Raw genomic sequence first — 16,832 nt, forward strand, 5'->3', positions numbered from 1 at the left:
ACCGATTCCTTATAAACACGCGATGCCGCCGCACCAGGGCGCTGGCAGCTGCCTGTGTAGTTAATCTCTATTCGAAAAGGGCAGTCGTTCGAGGTGCGATGTTCGAGCAACCAGTCGCAGCAGATCAGGAAGCTGTGTCGTGCACTGCATTCTACAAATGCCAGGAACACTGGTGTAGGTAGCGTGGCCGAGCGGTCTAAGGCGCTGGTTTAAGGCACCAGTCTCTTCGGAGGCGTGGGTTCGAATCCCACCGCTGCCAATTTTTACTTCTCGTTTTTGTGCCATTGCGGTGTGTTCTCGTGGGGTACAACGCAGCTCCTGTGACCGCCGCGTCGCGTAGGTAGCGTGGCCGAGCGGTCTAAGGCGCTGGTTTCAGGCACCAGTCTCTTCGGAGGCGTGGGTTCGAATCCCACCGCTGCCAACGTTTTCTGTCTCGAAAACAGGAGCACTGATTTCCCGCGAAGGAAAAAGCGCAGCGTCGGTTTCTTAAACTGTCGTAGCACAGTGGTGCGTGGTGTAACAACAGGATTCACCGGCGCAGTTTGGTCTCATGATTGCTGGCGTTCGTCTCCACGAGATGCGTCCCGAGCATGCCGTTCTACGAAGTGGAAACGTTAATTTTTGCAGTTGTCGTCAAGTAGCGGGTGGGCGCTCGCCGTGTTTGTTGGAGGAGTGCTTGTGTCGTTATCCGGTGTCGTCTAGTGGCTGGGATACCTGGCTCTCGCCCAGGAGGCCTGGGTTCGATTCCCGGTACCGGAAATGCACATTTTATTGCTCCTCTTATGCGACTTGTCCCGACTTAGCTCGACTGACGCTCCGCTGACGCTTGCAGAAAACTACGTAAAATATGATTCGCGGCCACAAGTGACGGCGAGAGAGATGCGACCATCTGTCCACCTCTTATCCGGGCACATACCTGCGGTCAACAGACTTGGAGGACTGCAAGACATTGCCACGGGGGTTGAATGCAGCTAACCACTCTGCTCAGTGTCCATCAGCGCGGGCACGTTCGTTTGCCAGTATACATATAATGGAGACCGCGTCTGACACAGCTGTTGCGAGACACAGTCGGCCGAGCTTTGCTGTGCACAGCCACTTGCAGTCGCGAGAGTTGAATTCCGCGGTGGCTCCGTGGCCGTGATCGTCTAGTGGTCAGGACATTGCGTTGTGGCCGCAACAACCCAGGCTCGAATCCGGGTCACGGCACTTTTTAAAGTTCTGCCTTGCTGTCGCTGCAATGACGATAGTGACCCAGTGATTGAAATCACGGTGCCCTCCTGATTTTGTGCTCATGTTCCTCAGGCTGCAGGTGGCACTACCGATTCCTTATAAACACGCGATGCCGCCGCACCAGGGCGCTGGCAGCTGCCTGTGTAGTTAATCTCTATTCGAAAAGGGCAGTCGTTCGAGGTGCGATGTTCGAGCAACCAGTCGCAGCAGATCAGGAAGCTGTGTCGTGCACTGCATTCTACAAATGCCAGGAACACTGGTGTAGGTAGCGTGGCCGAGCGGTCTAAGGCGCTGGTTTAAGGCACCAGTCTCTTCGGAGGCGTGGGTTCGAATCCCACCGCTGCCAATTTTTACTTCTCGTTTTTGTGCCATTGCGGTGTGTTCTCGTGGGGTACAACGCAGCTCCTGTGACCGCCGCGTCGCGTAGGTAGCGTGGCCGAGCGGTCTAAGGCGCTGGTTTCAGGCACCAGTCTCTTCGGAGGCGTGGGTTCGAATCCCACCGCTGCCAACGTTTTCTGTCTCGAAAACAGGAGCACTGATTTCCCGCGAAGGAAAAAGCGCAGCGTCGGTTTCTTAAACTGTCGTAGCACAGTGGTGCGTGGTGTAACAACAGGATTCACCGGCGCAGTTTGGTCTCATGATTGCTGGCGTTCGTCTCCACGAGATGCGTCCCGAGCATGCCGTTCTACGAAGTGGAAACGTTAATTTTTGCAGTTGTCGTCAAGTAGCGGGTGGGCGCTCGCCGTGTTTGTTGGAGGAGTGCTTGTGTCGTTATCCGGTGTCGTCTAGTGGCTGGGATACCTGGCTCTCGCCCAGGAGGCCTGGGTTCGATTCCCGGTACCGGAAATGCACATTTTATTGCTCCTCTTATGCGACTTGTCCCCGACTTAGCTCGACTGACGCTCCGCTGACGCTTGCAGAAAACTACGTAAAATATGATTCGCGGCCACAAGTGACGGCGAGAGAGATGCGACATCTGTCCACCTCTTATCCGGGCACATACCTGCGGTCAACAGACTTGGAGGACTGCAAGACATTGCCACGGGGGTTGAATGCAGCTAACCACTCTGCTCAGTGTCCATCAGCGCGGGCACGTTCGTTTGCCAGTATACATATAATGGAGACCGCGTCTGACACAGCTGTTGCGAGACACAGTCGGCCGAGCTTTGCTGTGCACAGCCACTTGCAGTCGCGAGAGTTGAATTCCGCGGTGGCTCCGTGGCCGTGATCGTCTAGTGGTCAGGACATTGCGTTGTGGCCGCAACAACCCAGGCTCGAATCCGGGTCACGGCACTTTTTAAAGTTCTGCCTTGCTGTCGCTGCAATGACGATAGTGACCCAGTGATTGAAATCACGGTGCCCTCCTGATTTTGTGCTCATGTTCCTCAGGCTGCAGGTGGCACTACCGATTCCTTATAAACACGCGATGCCGCCGCACCAGGGCGCTGGCAGCTGCCTGTGTAGTTAATCTCTATTCGAAAAGGGCAGTCGTTCGAGGTGCGATGTTCGAGCAACCAGTCGCAGCAGATCAGGAAGCTGTGTCGTGCACTGCATTCTACAAATGCCAGGAACACTGGTGTAGGTAGCGTGGCCGAGCGGTCTAAGGCGCTGGTTTAAGGCACCAGTCTCTTCGGAGGCGTGGGTTCGAATCCCACCGCTGCCAATTTTTACTTCTCGTTTTTGTGCCATTGCGGTGTGTTCTCGTGGGGTACAACGCAGCTCCTGTGACCGCCGCGTCGCGTAGGTAGCGTGGCCGAGCGGTCTAAGGCGCTGGTTTCAGGCACCAGTCTCTTCGGAGGCGTGGGTTCGAATCCCACCGCTGCCAACGTTTTTCTGTCTCGAAAACAGGAGCACTGATTTCCCGCGAAGGAAAAAGCGCAGCGTCGGTTTCTTAAACTGTCGTAGCACAGTGGTGCGTGGTGTAACAACAGGATTCACCGGCGCAGTTTGGTCTCATGATTGCTGGCGTTCGTCTCCACGAGATGCGTCCCGAGCATGCCGTTCTACGAAGTGGAAACGTTAATTTTTGCAGTTGTCGTCAAGTAGCGGGTGGGCGCTCGCCGTGTTTGTTGGAGGAGTGCTTGTGTCGTTATCCGGTGTCGTCTAGTGGCTGGGATACCTGGCTCTCGCCCAGGAGGCCTGGGTTCGATTCCCGGTACCGGAAATGCACATTTTATTGCTCCTCTTATGCGACTTGTCCCGACTTAGCTCGACTGACGCTCCGCTGACGCTTGCAGAAAACTACGTAAAATATGATTCGCGGCCACAAGTGACGGCGAGAGAGATGCGACATCTGTCCACCTCTTATCCGGGCACATACCTGCGGTCAACAGACTTGGAGGACTGCAAGACATTGCCACGGGGGTTGAATGCAGCTAACCACTCTGCTCAGTGTCCATCAGCGCGGGCACGTTCGTTTGCCAGTATACATATAATGGAGACCGCGTCTGACACAGCTGTTGCGAGACACAGTCGGCCGAGCTTTGCTGTGCACAGCCACTTGCAGTCGCGAGAGTTGAATTCCGCGGTGGCTCCGTGGCCGTGATCGTCTAGTGGTCAGGACATTGCGTTGTGGCCGCAACAACCCAGGCTCGAATCCGGGTCACGGCACTTTTTAAAGTTCTGCCTTGCTGTCGCTGCAATGACGATAGTGACCCAGTGATTGAAATCACGGTGCCCTCCTGATTTTGTGCTCATGTTCCTCAGGCTGCAGGTGGCACTACCGATTCCTTATAAACACGCGATGCCGCCGCACCAGGGCGCTGGCAGCTGCCTGTGTAGTTAATCTCTATTCGAAAAGGGCAGTCGTTCGAGGTGCGATGTTCGAGCAACCAGTCGCAGCAGATCAGGAAGCTGTGTCGTGCACTGCATTCTACAAATGCCAGGAACACTGGTGTAGGTAGCGTGGCCGAGCGGTCTAAGGCGCTGGTTTAAGGCACCAGTCTCTTCGGAGGCGTGGGTTCGAATCCTACCGCTGCCAATTTTTACTTCTCGTTTTTGTGCCATTGCGGTGTGTTCTCGTGGGGTACAACGCAGCTCCTGTGACCGCCGCGTCGCGTAGGTAGCGTGGCCGAGCGGTCTAAGGCGCTGGTTTCAGGCACCAGTCTCTTCGGAGGCGTGGGTTCGAATCCCACCGCTGCCAACGTTTTCTGTCTCGAAAACAGGAGCACTGATTTCCCGCGAAGGAAAAAGCGCAGCGTCGGTTTCTTAAACTGTCGTAGCACAGTGGTGCGTGGTGTAACAACAGGATTCACCGGCGCAGTTTGGTCTCATGATTGCTGGCGTTCGTCTCCACGAGATGCGTCCCGAGCATGCCGTTCTACGAAGTGGAAACGTTAATTTTTGCAGTTGTCGTCAAGTAGCGGGTGGGCGCTCGCCGTGTTTGTTGGAGGAGTGCTTGTGTCGTTATCCGGTGTCGTCTAGTGGCTGGGATACCTGGCTCTCGCCCAGGAGGCCTGGGTTCGATTCCCGGTACCGGAAATGCACATTTTATTGCTCCTCTTATGCGACTTGTCCCGACTTAGCTCGACTGACGCTCCGCTGACGCTTGCAGAAAACTACGTAAAATATGATTCGCGGCCACAAGTGACGGCGAGAGAGATGCGACATCTGTCCACCTCTTATCCGGGCACATACCTGCGGTCAACAGACTTGGAGGACTGCAAGACATTGCCACGGGGGTTGAATGCAGCTAACCACTCTGCTCAGTGTCCATCAGCGCGGGCACGTTCGTTTGCCAGTATACATATAATGGAGACCGCGTCTGACACAGCTGTTGCGAGACACAGTCGGCCGAGCTTTGCTGTGCACAGCCACTTGCAGTCGCGAGAGTTGAATTCCGCGGTGGCTCCGTGGCCGTGATCGTCTAGTGGTCAGGACATTGCGTTGTGGCCGCAACAACCCAGGCTCGAATCCGGGTCACGGCACTTTTTAAAGTTCTGCCTTGCTGTCGCTGCAATGACGATAGTGACCCAGTGATTGAAATCACGGTGCCCTCCTGATTTTGTGCTCATGTTCCTCAGGCTGCAGGTGGCACTACCGATTCCTTATAAACACGCGATGCCGCCGCACCAGGGCGCTGGCAGCTGCCTGTGTAGTTAATCTCTATTCGAAAAGGGCAGTCGTTCGAGGTGCGATGTTCGAGCAACCAGTCGCAGCAGATCAGGAAGCTGTGTCGTGCACTGCATTCTACAAATGCCAGGAACACTGGTGTAGGTAGCGTGGCCGAGCGGTCTAAGGCGCTGGTTTAAGGCACCAGTCTCTTCGGAGGCGTGGGTTCGAATCCCACCGCTGCCAATTTTTACTTCTCGTTTTTGTGCCATTGCGGTGTGTTCTCGTGGGGTACAACGCAGCTCCTGTGACCGCCGCGTCGCGTAGGTAGCGTGGCCGAGCGGTCTAAGGCGCTGGTTTCAGGCACCAGTCTCTTCGGAGGCGTGGGTTCGAATCCCACCGCTGCCAACGTTTTCTGTCTCGAAAACAGGAGCACTGATTTCCCGCGAAGGAAAAAGCGCAGCGTCGGTTTCTTAAACTGTCGTAGCACAGTGGTGCGTGGTGTAACAACAGGATTCACCGGCGCAGTTTGGTCTCATGATTGCTGGCGTTCGTCTCCACGAGATGCGTCCCGAGCATGCCGTTCTACGAAGTGGAAACGTTAATTTTTGCAGTTGTCGTCAAGTAGCGGGTGGGCGCTCGCCGTGTTTGTTGGAGGAGTGCTTGTGTCGTTATCCGGTGTCGTCTAGTGGCTGGGATACCTGGCTCTCGCCCAGGAGGCCTGGGTTCGATTCCCGGTACCGGAAATGCACATTTTATTGCTCCTCTTATGCGACTTGTCCCGACTTAGCTCGACTGACGCTCCGCTGACGCTTGCAGAAAACTACGTAAAATATGATTCGCGGCCACAAGTGACGGCGAGAGAGATGCGACATCTGTCCACCTCTTATCCGGGCACATACCTGCGGTCAACAGACTTGGAGGACTGCAAGACATTGCCACGGGGGTTGAATGCAGCTAACCACTCTGCTCAGTGTCCATCAGCGCGGGCACGTTCGTTTGCCAGTATACATATAATGGAGACCGCGTCTGACACAGCTGTTGCGAGACACAGTCGGCCGAGCTTTGCTGTGCACAGCCACTTGCAGTCGCGAGAGTTGAATTCCGCGGTGGCTCCGTGGCCGTGATCGTCTAGTGGTCAGGACATTGCGTTGTGGCCGCAACAACCCAGGCTCGAATCCGGGTCACGGCACTTTTTAAAGTTCTGCCTTGCTGTCGCTGCAATGACGATAGTGACCCAGTGATTGAAATCACGGTGCCCTCCTGATTTTGTGCTCATGTTCCTCAGGCTGCAGGTGGCACTACCGATTCCTTATAAACACGCGATGCCGCCGCACCAGGGCGCTGGCAGCTGCCTGTGTAGTTAATCTCTATTCGAAAAGGGCAGTCGTTCGAGGTGCGATGTTCGAGCAACCAGTCGCAGCAGATCAGGAAGCTGTGTCGTGCACTGCATTCTACAAATGCCAGGAACACTGGTGTAGGTAGCGTGGCCGAGCGGTCTAAGGCGCTGGTTTAAGGCACCAGTCTCTTCGGAGGCGTGGGTTCGAATCCTACCGCTGCCAATTTTTACTTCTCGTTTTTGTGCCATTGCGGTGTGTTCTCGTGGGGTACAACGCAGCTCCTGTGACCGCCGCGTCGCGTAGGTAGCGTGGCCGAGCGGTCTAAGGCGCTGGTTTCAGGCACCAGTCTCTTCGGAGGCGTGGGTTCGAATCCCACCGCTGCCAACGTTTTCTGTCTCGAAAACAGGAGCACTGATTTCCCGCGAAGGAAAAAGCGCAGCGTCGGTTTCTTAAACTGTCGTAGCACAGTGGTGCGTGGTGTAACAACAGGATTCACCGGCGCAGTTTGGTCTCATGATTGCTGGCGTTCGTCTCCACGAGATGCGTCCCGAGCATGCCGTTCTACGAAGTGGAAACGTTAATTTTTGCAGTTGTCGTCAAGTAGCGGGTGGGCGCTCGCCGTGTTTGTTGGAGGAGTGCTTGTGTCGTTATCCGGTGTCGTCTAGTGGCTGGGATACCTGGCTCTCGCCCAGGAGGCCTGGGTTCGATTCCCGGTACCGGAAATGCACATTTTATTGCTCCTCTTATGCGACTTGTCCCGACTTAGCTCGACTGACGCTCCGCTGACGCTTGCAGAAAACTACGTAAAATATGATTCGCGGCCACAAGTGACGGCGAGAGAGATGCGACATCTGTCCACCTCTTATCCGGGCACATACCTGCGGTCAACAGACTTGGAGGACTGCAAGACATTGCCACGGGGGTTGAATGCAGCTAACCACTCTGCTCAGTGTCCATCAGCGCGGGCACGTTCGTTTGCCAGTATACATATAATGGAGACCGCGTCTGACACAGCTGTTGCGAGACACAGTCGGCCGAGCTTTGCTGTGCACAGCCACTTGCAGTCGCGAGAGTTGAATTCCGCGGTGGCTCCGTGGCCGTGATCGTCTAGTGGTCAGGACATTGCGTTGTGGCCGCAACAACCCAGGCTCGAATCCGGGTCACGGCACTTTTTAAAGTTCTGCCTTGCTGTCGCTGCAATGACGATAGTGACCCAGTGATTGAAATCACGGTGCCCTCCTGATTTTGTGCTCATGTTCCTCAGGCTGCAGGTGGCACTACCGATTCCTTATAAACACGCGATGCCGCCGCACCAGGGCGCTGGCAGCTGCCTGTGTAGTTAATCTCTATTCGAAAAGGGCAGTCGTTCGAGGTGCGATGTTCGAGCAACCAGTCGCAGCAGATCAGGAAGCTGTGTCGTGCACTGCATTCTACAAATGCCAGGAACACTGGTGTAGGTAGCGTGGCCGAGCGGTCTAAGGCGCTGGTTTAAGGCACCAGTCTCTTCGGAGGCGTGGGTTCGAATCCTACCGCTGCCAATTTTTACTTCTCGTTTTTGTGCCATTGCGGTGTGTTCTCGTGGGGTACAACGCAGCTCCTGTGACCGCCGCGTCGCGTAGGTAGCGTGGCCGAGCGGTCTAAGGCGCTGGTTTCAGGCACCAGTCTCTTCGGAGGCGTGGGTTCGAATCCCACCGCTGCCAACGTTTTCTGTCTCGAAAACAGGAGCACTGATTTCCCGCGAAGGAAAAAGCGCAGCGTCGGTTTCTTAAACTGTCGTAGCACAGTGGTGCGTGGTGTAACAACAGGATTCACCGGCGCAGTTTGGTCTCATGATTGCTGGCGTTCGTCTCCACGAGATGCGTCCCGAGCATGCCGTTCTACGAAGTGGAAACGTTAATTTTTGCAGTTGTCGTCAAGTAGCGGGTGGGCGCTCGCCGTGTTTGTTGGAGGAGTGCTTGTGTCGTTATCCGGTGTCGTCTAGTGGCTGGGATACCTGGCTCTCGCCCAGGAGGCCTGGGTTCGATTCCCGGTACCGGAAATGCACATTTTATTGCTCCTCTTATGCGACTTGTCCCGACTTAGCTCGACTGACGCTCCGCTGACGCTTGCAGAAAACTACGTAAAATATGATTCGCGGCCACAAGTGACGGCGAGAGAGATGCGACATCTGTCCACCTCTTATCCGGGCACATACCTGCGGTCAACAGACTTGGAGGACTGCAAGACATTGCCACGGGGGTTGAATGCAGCTAACCACTCTGCTCAGTGTCCATCAGCGCGGGCACGTTCGTTTGCCAGTATACATATAATGGAGACCGCGTCTGACACAGCTGTTGCGAGACACAGTCGGCCGAGCTTTGCTGTGCACAGCCACTTGCAGTCGCGAGAGTTGAATTCCGCGGTGGCTCCGTGGCCGTGATCGTCTAGTGGTCAGGACATTGCGTTGTGGCCGCAACAACCCAGGCTCGAATCCGGGTCACGGCACTTTTTAAAGTTCTGCCTTGCTGTCGCTGCAATGACGATAGTGACCCAGTGATTGAAATCACGGTGCCCTCCTGATTTTGTGCTCATGTTCCTCAGGCTGCAGGTGGCACTACCGATTCCTTATAAACACGCGATGCCGCCGCACCAGGGCGCTGGCAGCTGCCTGTGTAGTTAATCTCTATTCGAAAAGGGCAGTCGTTCGAGGTGCGATGTTCGAGCAACCAGTCGCAGCAGATCAGGAAGCTGTGTCGTGCACTGCATTCTACAAATGCCAGGAACACTGGTGTAGGTAGCGTGGCCGAGCGGTCTAAGGCGCTGGTTTAAGGCACCAGTCTCTTCGGAGGCGTGGGTTCGAATCCTACCGCTGCCAATTTTTACTTCTCGTTTTTGTGCCATTGCGGTGTGTTCTCGTGGGGTACAACGCAGCTCCTGTGACCGCCGCGTCGCGTAGGTAGCGTGGCCGAGCGGTCTAAGGCGCTGGTTTCAGGCACCAGTCTCTTCGGAGGCGTGGGTTCGAATCCCACCGCTGCCAACGTTTTCTGTCTCGAAAACAGGAGCACTGATTTCCCGCGAAGGAAAAAGCGCAGCGTCGGTTTCTTAAACTGTCGTAGCACAGTGGTGCGTGGTGTAACAACAGGATTCACCGGCGCAGTTTGGTCTCATGATTGCTGGCGTTCGTCTCCACGAGATGCGTCCCGAGCATGCCGTTCTACGAAGTGGAAACGTTAATTTTTGCAGTTGTCGTCAAGTAGCGGGTGGGCGCTCGCCGTGTTTGTTGGAGGAGTGCTTGTGTCGTTATCCGGTGTCGTCTAGTGGCTGGGATACCTGGCTCTCGCCCAGGAGGCCTGGGTTCGATTCCCGGTACCGGAAATGCACATTTTATTGCTCCTCTTATGCGACTTGTCCCGACTTAGCTCGACTGACGCTCCGCTGACGCTTGCAGAAAACTACGTAAAATATGATTCGCGGCCACAAGTGACGGCGAGAGAGATGCGACATCTGTCCACCTCTTATCCGGGCACATACCTGCGGTCAACAGACTTGGAGGACTGCAAGACATTGCCACGGGGGTTGAATGCAGCTAACCACTCTGCTCAGTGTCCATCAGCGCGGGCACGTTCGTTTGCCAGTATACATATAATGGAGACCGCGTCTGACACAGCTGTTGCGAGACACAGTCGGCCGAGCTTTGCTGTGCACAGCCACTTGCAGTCGCGAGAGTTGAATTCCGCGGTGGCTCCGTGGCCGTGATCGTCTAGTGGTCAGGACATTGCGTTGTGGCCGCAACAACCCAGGCTCGAATCCGGGTCACGGCACTTTTTAAAGTTCTGCCTTGCTGTCGCTGCAATGACGATAGTGACCCAGTGATTGAAATCACGGTGCCCTCCTGATTTTGTGCTCATGTTCCTCAGGCTGCAGGTGGCACTACCGATTCCTTATAAACACGCGATGCCGCCGCACCAGGGCGCTGGCAGCTGCCTGTGTAGTTAATCTCTATTCGAAAAGGGCAGTCGTTCGAGGTGCGATGTTCGAGCAACCAGTCGCAGCAGATCAGGAAGCTGTGTCGTGCACTGCATTCTACAAATGCCAGGAACACTGGTGTAGGTAGCGTGGCCGAGCGGTCTAAGGCGCTGGTTTAAGGCACCAGTCTCTTCGGAGGCGTGGGTTCGAATCCTACCGCTGCCAATTTTTACTTCTCGTTTTTGTGCCATTGCGGTGTGTTCTCGTGGGGTACAACGCAGCTCCTGTGACCGCCGCGTCGCGTAGGTAGCGTGGCCGAGCGGTCTAAGGCGCTGGTTTCAGGCACCAGTCTCTTCGGAGGCGTGGGTTCGAATCCCACCGCTGCCAACGTTTTCTGTCTCGAAAACAGGAGCACTGATTTCCCGCGAAGGAAAAAGCGCAGCGTCGGTTTCTTAAACTGTCGTAGCACAGTGGTGCGTGGTGTAACAACAGGATTCACCGGCGCAGTTTGGTCTCATGATTGCTGGCGTTCGTCTCCACGAGATGCGTCCCGAGCATGCCGTTCTACGAAGTGGAAACGTTAATTTTTGCAGTTGTCGTCAAGTAGCGGGTGGGCGCTCGCCGTGTTTGTTGGAGGAGTGCTTGTGTCGTTATCCGGTGTCGTCTAGTGGCTGGGATACCTGGCTCTCGCCCAGGAGGCCTGGGTTCGATTCCCGGTACCGGAAATGCACATTTTATTGCTCCTCTTATGCGACTTGTCCCGACTTAGCTCGACTGACGCTCCGCTGACGCTTGCAGAAAACTACGTAAAATATGATTCGCGGCCACAAGTGACGGCGAGAGAGATGCGACATCTGTCCACCTCTTATCCGGGCACATACCTGCGGTCAACAGACTTGGAGGACTGCAAGACATTGCCACGGGGGTTGAATGCAGCTAACCACTCTGCTCAGTGTCCATCAGCGCGGGCACGTTCGTTTGCCAGTATACATATAATGGAGACCGCGTCTGACACAGCTGTTGCGAGACACAGTCGGCCGAGCTTTGCTGTGCACAGCCACTTGCAGTCGCGAGAGTTGAATTCCGCGGTGGCTCCGTGGCCGTGATCGTCTAGTGGTCAGGACATTGCGTTGTGGCCGCAACAACCCAGGCTCGAATCCGGGTCACGGCACTTTTTAAAGTTCTGCCTTGCTGTCGCTGCAATGACGATAGTGACCCAGTGATTGAAATCACGGTGCCCTCCTGATTTTGTGCTCATGTTCCTCAGGCTGCAGGTGGCACTACCGATTCCTTATAAACACGCGATGCCGCCGCACCAGGGCGCTGGCAGCTGCCTGTGTAGTTAATCTCTATTCGAAAAGGGCAGTCGTTCGAGGTGCGATGTTCGAGCAACCAGTCGCAGCAGATCAGGAAGCTGTGTCGTGCACTGCATTCTACAAATGCCAGGAACACTGGTGTAGGTAGCGTGGCCGAGCGGTCTAAGGCGCTGGTTTAAGGCACCAGTCTCTTCGGAGGCGTGGGTTCGAATCCCACCGCTGCCAATTTTTACTTCTCGTTTTTGTGCCATTGCGGTGTGTTCTCGTGGGGTACAACGCAGCTCCTGTGACCGCCGCGTCGCGTAGGTAGCGTGGCCGAGCGGTCTAAGGCGCTGGTTTCAGGCACCAGTCTCTTCGGAGGCGTGGGTTCGAATCCCACCGCTGCCAACGTTTTCTGTCTCGAAAACAGGAGCACTGATTTCCCGCGAAGGAAAAAGCGCAGCGTCGGTTTCTTAAACTGTCGTAGCACAGTGGTGCGTGGTGTAACAACAGGATTCACCGGCGCAGTTTGGTCTCATGATTGCTGGCGTTCGTCTCCACGAGATGCGTCCCGAGCATGCCGTTCTACGAAGTGGAAACGTTAATTTTTGCAGTTGTCGTCAAGTAGCGGGTGGGCGCTCGCCGTGTTTGTTGGAGGAGTGCTTGTGTCGTTATCCGGTGTCGTCTAGTGGCTGGGATACCTGGCTCTCGCCCAGGAGGCCTGGGTTCGATTCCCGGTACCGGAAATGCACATTTTATTGCTCCTCTTATGCGACTTGTCCCGACTTAGCTCGACTGACGCTCCGCTGACGCTTGCAGAAAACTACGTAAAATATGATTCGCGGCCACAAGTGACGGCGAGAGAGATGCGACATCTGTCCACCTCTTATCCGGGCACATACCTGCGGTCAACAGACTTGGAGGACTGCAAGACATTGCCACGGGGGTTGAATGCAGCTAACCACTCTGCTCAGTGTCCATCAGCGCGGGCACGTTCGTTTGCCAGTATACATATAATGGAGACCGCGTCTGACACAGCTGTTGCGAGACACAGTCGGCCGAGCTTTGCTGTGCACAGCCACTTGCAGTCGCGAGAGTTGAATTCCGCGGTGGCTCCGTGGCCGTGATCGTCTAGTGGTCAGGACATTGCGTTGTGGCCGCAACAACCCAGGCTCGAATCCGGGTCACGGCACTTTTTAAAGTTCTGCCTTGCTGTCGCTGCAATGACGATAGTGACCCAGTGATTGAAATCACGGTGCCCTCCTGATTTTGTGCTCATGTTCCTCAGGCTGCAGGTGGCACTACCGATTCCTTATAAACACGCGATGCCGCCGCACCAGGGCGCTGGCAGCTGCCTGTGTAGTTAATCTCTATTCGAAAAGGGCAGTCGTTCGAGGTGCGATGTTCGAGCAACCAGTCGCAGCAGATCAGGAAGCTGTGTCGTGCACTGCATTCTACAAATGCCAGGAACACTGGTGTAGGTAGCGTGGCCGAGCGGTCTAAGGCGCTGGTTTAAGGCACCAGTCTCTTCGGAGGCGTGGGTTCGAATCCTACCGCTGCCAATTTTTACTTCTCGTTTTTGTGCCATTGCGGTGTGTTCTCGTGGGGTACAACGCAGCTCCTGTGACCGCCGCGTCGCGTAGGTAGCGTGGCCGAGCGGTCTAAGGCGCTGGTTTCAGGCACCAGTCTCTTCGGAGGCGTGGGTTCGAATCCCACCGCTGCCAACGTTTTCTGTCTCGAAAACAGGAGCACTGATTTCCCGCGAAGGAAAAAGCGCAGCGTCGGTTTCTTAAACTGTCGTAGCACAGTGGTGCGTGGTGTAACAACAGGATTCACCGGCGCAGTTTGGTCTCATGATTGCTGGCGTTCGTCTCCACGAGATGCGTCCCGAGCATGCCGTTCTACGAAGTGGAAACGTTAATTTTTGCAGTTGTCGTCAAGTAGCGGGTGGGCGCTCGCCGTGTTTGTTGGAGGAGTGCTTGTGTCGTTATCCGGTGTCGTCTAGTGGCTGGGATACCTGGCTCTCGCCCAGGAGGCCTGGGTTCGATTCCCGGTACCGGAAATGCACATTTTATTGCTCCTCTTATGCGACTTGTCCCGACTTAGCTCGACTGACGCTCCGCTGACGCTTGCAGAAAACTACGTAAAATATGATTCGCGGCCACAAGTGACGGCGAGAGAGATGCGACATCTGTCCACCTCTTATCCGGGCACATACCTGCGGTCAACAGACTTGGAGGACTGCAAGACATTGCCACGGGGGTTGAATGCAGCTAACCACTCTGCTCAGTGTCCATCAGCGCGGGCACGTTCGTTTGCCAGTATACATATAATGGAGACCGCGTCTGACACAGCTGTTGCGAGACACAGTCGGCCGAGCTTTGCTGTGCACAGCCACTTGCAGTCGCGAGAGTTGAATTCCGCGGTGGCTCCGTGGCCGTGATCGTCTAGTGGTCAGGACATTGCGTTGTGGCCGCAACAACCCAGGCTCGAATCCGGGTCACGGCACTTTTTAAAGTTCTGCCTTGCTGTCGCTGCAATGACGATAGTGACCCAGTGATTGAAATCACGGTGCCCTCCTGATTTTGTGCTCATGTTCCTCAGGCTGCAGGTGGCACTACCGATTCCTTATAAACACGCGATGCCGCCGCACCAGGGCGCTGGCAGCTGCCTGTGTAGTTAATCTCTATTCGAAAAGGGCAGTCGTTCGAGGTGCGATGTTCGAGCAACCAGTCGCAGCAGATCAGGAAGCTGTGTCGTGCACTGCATTCTACAAATGCCAGGAACACTGGTGTAGGTAGCGTGGCCGAGCGGTCTAAGGCGCTGGTTTAAGGCACCAGTCTCTTCGGAGGCGTGGGTTCGAATCCCACCGCTGCCAATTTTTACTTCTCGTTTTTGTGCCATTGCGGTGTGTTCTCGTGGGGTACAACGCAGCTCCTGTGACCGCCGCGTCGCGTAGGTAGCGTGGCCGAGCGGTCTAAGGCGCTGGTTTCAGGCACCAGTCTCTTCGGAGGCGTGGGTTCGAATCCCACCGCTGCCAACGTTTTCTGTCTCGAAAACAGGAGCACTGATTTCCCGCGAAGGAAAAAGCGCAGCGTCGGTTTCTTAAACTGTCGTAGCACAGTGGTGCGTGGTGTAACAACAGGATTCACCGGCGCAGTTTGGTCTCATGATTGCTGGCGTTCGTCTCCACGAGATGCGTCCCGAGCATGCCGTTCTACGAAGTGGAAACGTTAATTTTTGCAGTTGTCGTCAAGTAGCGGGTGGGCGCTCGCCGTGTTTGTTGGAGGAGTGCTTGTGTCGTTATCCGGTGTCGTCTAGTGGCTGGGATACCTGGCTCTCGCCCAGGAGGCCTGGGTTCGATTCCCGGTACCGGAAATGCACATTTTATTGCTCCTCTTATGCGACTTGTCCCGACTTAGCTCGACTGACGCTCCGCTGACGCTTGCAGAAAACTACGTAAAATATGATTCGCGGCCACAAGTGACGGCGAGAGAGATGCGACATCTGTCCACCTCTTATCCGGGCACATACCTGCGGTCAACAGACTTGGAGGACTGCAAGACATTGCCACGGGGGTTGAATGCAGCTAACCACTCTGCTCAGTGTCCATCAGCGCGGGCACGTTCGTTTGCCAGTATACATATAATGGAGACCGCGTCTGACACAGCTGTTGCGAGACACAGTCGGCCGAGCTTTGCTGTGCACAGCCACTTGCAGTCGCGAGAGTTGAATTCCGCGGTGGCTCCGTGGCCGTGATCGTCTAGTGGTCAGGACATTGCGTTGTGGCCGCAACAACCCAGGCTCGAATCCGGGTCACGGCACTTTTTAAAGTTCTGCCTTGCTGTCGCTGCAATGACGATAGTGACCCAGTGATTGAAATCACGGTGCCCTCCTGATTTTGTGCTCATGTTCCTCAGGCTGCAGGTGGCACTACCGATTCCTTATAAACACGCGATGCCGCCGCACCAGGGCGCTGGCAGCTGCCTGTGTAGTTAATCTCTATTCGAAAAGGGCAGTCGTTCGAGGTGCGATGTTCGAGCAACCAGTCGCAGCAGATCAGGAAGCTGTGTCGTGCACTGCATTCTACAAATGCCAGGAACACTGGTGTAGGTAGCGTGGCCGAGCGGTCTAAGGCGCTGGTTTAAGGCACCAGTCTCTTCGGAGGCGTGGGTTCGAATCCCACCGCTGCCAATTTTTACTTCTCGTTTTTGTGCCATTGCGGTGTGTTCTCGTGGGGTACAACGCAGCTCCTGTGACCGCCGCGTCGCGTAGGTAGCGTGGCCGAGCGGTCTAAGGCGCTGGTTTCAGGCACCAGTCTCTTCGGAGGCGTGGGTTCGAATCCCACCGCTGCCAACGTTTTCTGTCTCGAAAACAGGAGCACTGATTTCCCGCGAAGGAAAAAGCGCAGCGTCGGTTTCTTAAACTGTCGTAGCACAGTGGTGCGTGGTGTAACAACAGGATTCACCGGCGCAGTTTGGTCTCATGATTGCTGGCGTTCGTCTCCACGAGATGCGTCCCGAGCATGCCGTTCTACGAAGTGGAAACGTTAATTTTTGCAGTTGTCGTCAAGTAGCGGGTGGGCGCTCGCCGTGTTTGTTGGAGGAGTGCTTGTGTCGTTATCCGGTGTCGTCTAGTGGCTGGGATACCTGGCTCTCGCCCAGGAGGCCTGGGTTCGATTCCCGGTACCGGAAATGCACATTTTATTGCTCCTCTTATGCGACTTGTCCCGACTTAGCTCGACTGACGCTCCGCTGACGCTTGCAGAAAACTACGTAAAATATGATTCGCGGCCACAAGTGACGGCGAGAGAGATGCGACATCTGTCCACCTCTTATCCGGGCACATACCTGCGGTCAACAGACTTGGAGGACTGCAAGACATTGCCACGGGGGTTGAATGCAGCTAACCACTCTGCTCAGTGTCCATCAGCGCGGGCACGTTCGTTTGCCAGTATACATATAATGGAGAC

The 16,832-nt window shown here is 55.4% G+C and overlaps 39 non-coding genes across 39 annotated transcripts; all 39 read left to right on the forward strand.

Annotated features, from left to right (window-relative positions):
- The first annotated feature begins 177 nt into the window (after nucleotides 1-177).
- Nucleotides 178-259, forward strand: Trnal-aag. Its single transcript has one exon. It is a non-coding gene; the product is annotated as a tRNA-Leu (tRNA).
- Nucleotides 260-339: 80 nt separating this feature from the next.
- Trnal-cag lies at nucleotides 340-421 on the forward strand. The gene has a single exon. It is a non-coding gene; the product is annotated as a tRNA-Leu (tRNA).
- Nucleotides 422-687: 266 nt separating this feature from the next.
- Nucleotides 688-759, forward strand: Trnae-cuc. The gene has a single exon. It is a non-coding gene; the product is annotated as a tRNA-Glu (tRNA).
- A 735-nt stretch (nucleotides 760-1,494) lies between these two features.
- On the forward strand, nucleotides 1,495-1,576 carry Trnal-aag. Its single transcript has one exon. It is a non-coding gene; the product is annotated as a tRNA-Leu (tRNA).
- Nucleotides 1,577-1,656: 80 nt separating this feature from the next.
- On the forward strand, nucleotides 1,657-1,738 carry Trnal-cag. Its single transcript has one exon. It is a non-coding gene; the product is annotated as a tRNA-Leu (tRNA).
- A 266-nt stretch (nucleotides 1,739-2,004) lies between these two features.
- On the forward strand, nucleotides 2,005-2,076 carry Trnae-cuc. Its single transcript has one exon. It is a non-coding gene; the product is annotated as a tRNA-Glu (tRNA).
- Nucleotides 2,077-2,811: 735 nt separating this feature from the next.
- On the forward strand, nucleotides 2,812-2,893 carry Trnal-aag. The gene has a single exon. It is a non-coding gene; the product is annotated as a tRNA-Leu (tRNA).
- An 80-nt stretch (nucleotides 2,894-2,973) lies between these two features.
- Trnal-cag lies at nucleotides 2,974-3,055 on the forward strand. The gene has a single exon. It is a non-coding gene; the product is annotated as a tRNA-Leu (tRNA).
- A 267-nt stretch (nucleotides 3,056-3,322) lies between these two features.
- On the forward strand, nucleotides 3,323-3,394 carry Trnae-cuc. The gene has a single exon. It is a non-coding gene; the product is annotated as a tRNA-Glu (tRNA).
- Nucleotides 3,395-4,128: 734 nt separating this feature from the next.
- Nucleotides 4,129-4,210, forward strand: Trnal-aag. The gene has a single exon. It is a non-coding gene; the product is annotated as a tRNA-Leu (tRNA).
- Nucleotides 4,211-4,290: 80 nt separating this feature from the next.
- Nucleotides 4,291-4,372, forward strand: Trnal-cag. Its single transcript has one exon. It is a non-coding gene; the product is annotated as a tRNA-Leu (tRNA).
- Nucleotides 4,373-4,638: 266 nt separating this feature from the next.
- On the forward strand, nucleotides 4,639-4,710 carry Trnae-cuc. Its single transcript has one exon. It is a non-coding gene; the product is annotated as a tRNA-Glu (tRNA).
- Nucleotides 4,711-5,444: 734 nt separating this feature from the next.
- On the forward strand, nucleotides 5,445-5,526 carry Trnal-aag. Its single transcript has one exon. It is a non-coding gene; the product is annotated as a tRNA-Leu (tRNA).
- Nucleotides 5,527-5,606: 80 nt separating this feature from the next.
- Nucleotides 5,607-5,688, forward strand: Trnal-cag. Its single transcript has one exon. It is a non-coding gene; the product is annotated as a tRNA-Leu (tRNA).
- Nucleotides 5,689-5,954: 266 nt separating this feature from the next.
- On the forward strand, nucleotides 5,955-6,026 carry Trnae-cuc. Its single transcript has one exon. It is a non-coding gene; the product is annotated as a tRNA-Glu (tRNA).
- A 734-nt stretch (nucleotides 6,027-6,760) lies between these two features.
- On the forward strand, nucleotides 6,761-6,842 carry Trnal-aag. Its single transcript has one exon. It is a non-coding gene; the product is annotated as a tRNA-Leu (tRNA).
- Nucleotides 6,843-6,922: 80 nt separating this feature from the next.
- Trnal-cag lies at nucleotides 6,923-7,004 on the forward strand. The gene has a single exon. It is a non-coding gene; the product is annotated as a tRNA-Leu (tRNA).
- A 266-nt stretch (nucleotides 7,005-7,270) lies between these two features.
- Nucleotides 7,271-7,342, forward strand: Trnae-cuc. Its single transcript has one exon. It is a non-coding gene; the product is annotated as a tRNA-Glu (tRNA).
- A 734-nt stretch (nucleotides 7,343-8,076) lies between these two features.
- Nucleotides 8,077-8,158, forward strand: Trnal-aag. Its single transcript has one exon. It is a non-coding gene; the product is annotated as a tRNA-Leu (tRNA).
- An 80-nt stretch (nucleotides 8,159-8,238) lies between these two features.
- On the forward strand, nucleotides 8,239-8,320 carry Trnal-cag. The gene has a single exon. It is a non-coding gene; the product is annotated as a tRNA-Leu (tRNA).
- A 266-nt stretch (nucleotides 8,321-8,586) lies between these two features.
- Nucleotides 8,587-8,658, forward strand: Trnae-cuc. The gene has a single exon. It is a non-coding gene; the product is annotated as a tRNA-Glu (tRNA).
- A 734-nt stretch (nucleotides 8,659-9,392) lies between these two features.
- Nucleotides 9,393-9,474, forward strand: Trnal-aag. The gene has a single exon. It is a non-coding gene; the product is annotated as a tRNA-Leu (tRNA).
- Nucleotides 9,475-9,554: 80 nt separating this feature from the next.
- Nucleotides 9,555-9,636, forward strand: Trnal-cag. Its single transcript has one exon. It is a non-coding gene; the product is annotated as a tRNA-Leu (tRNA).
- Nucleotides 9,637-9,902: 266 nt separating this feature from the next.
- Nucleotides 9,903-9,974, forward strand: Trnae-cuc. Its single transcript has one exon. It is a non-coding gene; the product is annotated as a tRNA-Glu (tRNA).
- Nucleotides 9,975-10,708: 734 nt separating this feature from the next.
- On the forward strand, nucleotides 10,709-10,790 carry Trnal-aag. Its single transcript has one exon. It is a non-coding gene; the product is annotated as a tRNA-Leu (tRNA).
- Nucleotides 10,791-10,870: 80 nt separating this feature from the next.
- On the forward strand, nucleotides 10,871-10,952 carry Trnal-cag. Its single transcript has one exon. It is a non-coding gene; the product is annotated as a tRNA-Leu (tRNA).
- Nucleotides 10,953-11,218: 266 nt separating this feature from the next.
- Trnae-cuc lies at nucleotides 11,219-11,290 on the forward strand. The gene has a single exon. It is a non-coding gene; the product is annotated as a tRNA-Glu (tRNA).
- Nucleotides 11,291-12,024: 734 nt separating this feature from the next.
- Nucleotides 12,025-12,106, forward strand: Trnal-aag. Its single transcript has one exon. It is a non-coding gene; the product is annotated as a tRNA-Leu (tRNA).
- Nucleotides 12,107-12,186: 80 nt separating this feature from the next.
- On the forward strand, nucleotides 12,187-12,268 carry Trnal-cag. The gene has a single exon. It is a non-coding gene; the product is annotated as a tRNA-Leu (tRNA).
- Nucleotides 12,269-12,534: 266 nt separating this feature from the next.
- Trnae-cuc lies at nucleotides 12,535-12,606 on the forward strand. The gene has a single exon. It is a non-coding gene; the product is annotated as a tRNA-Glu (tRNA).
- A 734-nt stretch (nucleotides 12,607-13,340) lies between these two features.
- On the forward strand, nucleotides 13,341-13,422 carry Trnal-aag. Its single transcript has one exon. It is a non-coding gene; the product is annotated as a tRNA-Leu (tRNA).
- An 80-nt stretch (nucleotides 13,423-13,502) lies between these two features.
- Nucleotides 13,503-13,584, forward strand: Trnal-cag. The gene has a single exon. It is a non-coding gene; the product is annotated as a tRNA-Leu (tRNA).
- A 266-nt stretch (nucleotides 13,585-13,850) lies between these two features.
- Trnae-cuc lies at nucleotides 13,851-13,922 on the forward strand. Its single transcript has one exon. It is a non-coding gene; the product is annotated as a tRNA-Glu (tRNA).
- Nucleotides 13,923-14,656: 734 nt separating this feature from the next.
- On the forward strand, nucleotides 14,657-14,738 carry Trnal-aag. Its single transcript has one exon. It is a non-coding gene; the product is annotated as a tRNA-Leu (tRNA).
- Nucleotides 14,739-14,818: 80 nt separating this feature from the next.
- On the forward strand, nucleotides 14,819-14,900 carry Trnal-cag. The gene has a single exon. It is a non-coding gene; the product is annotated as a tRNA-Leu (tRNA).
- Nucleotides 14,901-15,166: 266 nt separating this feature from the next.
- On the forward strand, nucleotides 15,167-15,238 carry Trnae-cuc. Its single transcript has one exon. It is a non-coding gene; the product is annotated as a tRNA-Glu (tRNA).
- A 734-nt stretch (nucleotides 15,239-15,972) lies between these two features.
- Trnal-aag lies at nucleotides 15,973-16,054 on the forward strand. Its single transcript has one exon. It is a non-coding gene; the product is annotated as a tRNA-Leu (tRNA).
- Nucleotides 16,055-16,134: 80 nt separating this feature from the next.
- Nucleotides 16,135-16,216, forward strand: Trnal-cag. Its single transcript has one exon. It is a non-coding gene; the product is annotated as a tRNA-Leu (tRNA).
- Nucleotides 16,217-16,482: 266 nt separating this feature from the next.
- Nucleotides 16,483-16,554, forward strand: Trnae-cuc. The gene has a single exon. It is a non-coding gene; the product is annotated as a tRNA-Glu (tRNA).
- The last annotated feature ends 278 nt before the right edge of the window (nucleotides 16,555-16,832 follow it).

Source organism: Schistocerca piceifrons, unplaced genomic scaffold (assembly GCF_021461385.2).
Source record: "Schistocerca piceifrons isolate TAMUIC-IGC-003096 unplaced genomic scaffold, iqSchPice1.1 HiC_scaffold_623, whole genome shotgun sequence".
NCBI classification, from domain to species: domain Eukaryota; kingdom Metazoa; phylum Arthropoda; class Insecta; order Orthoptera; family Acrididae; genus Schistocerca; species Schistocerca piceifrons.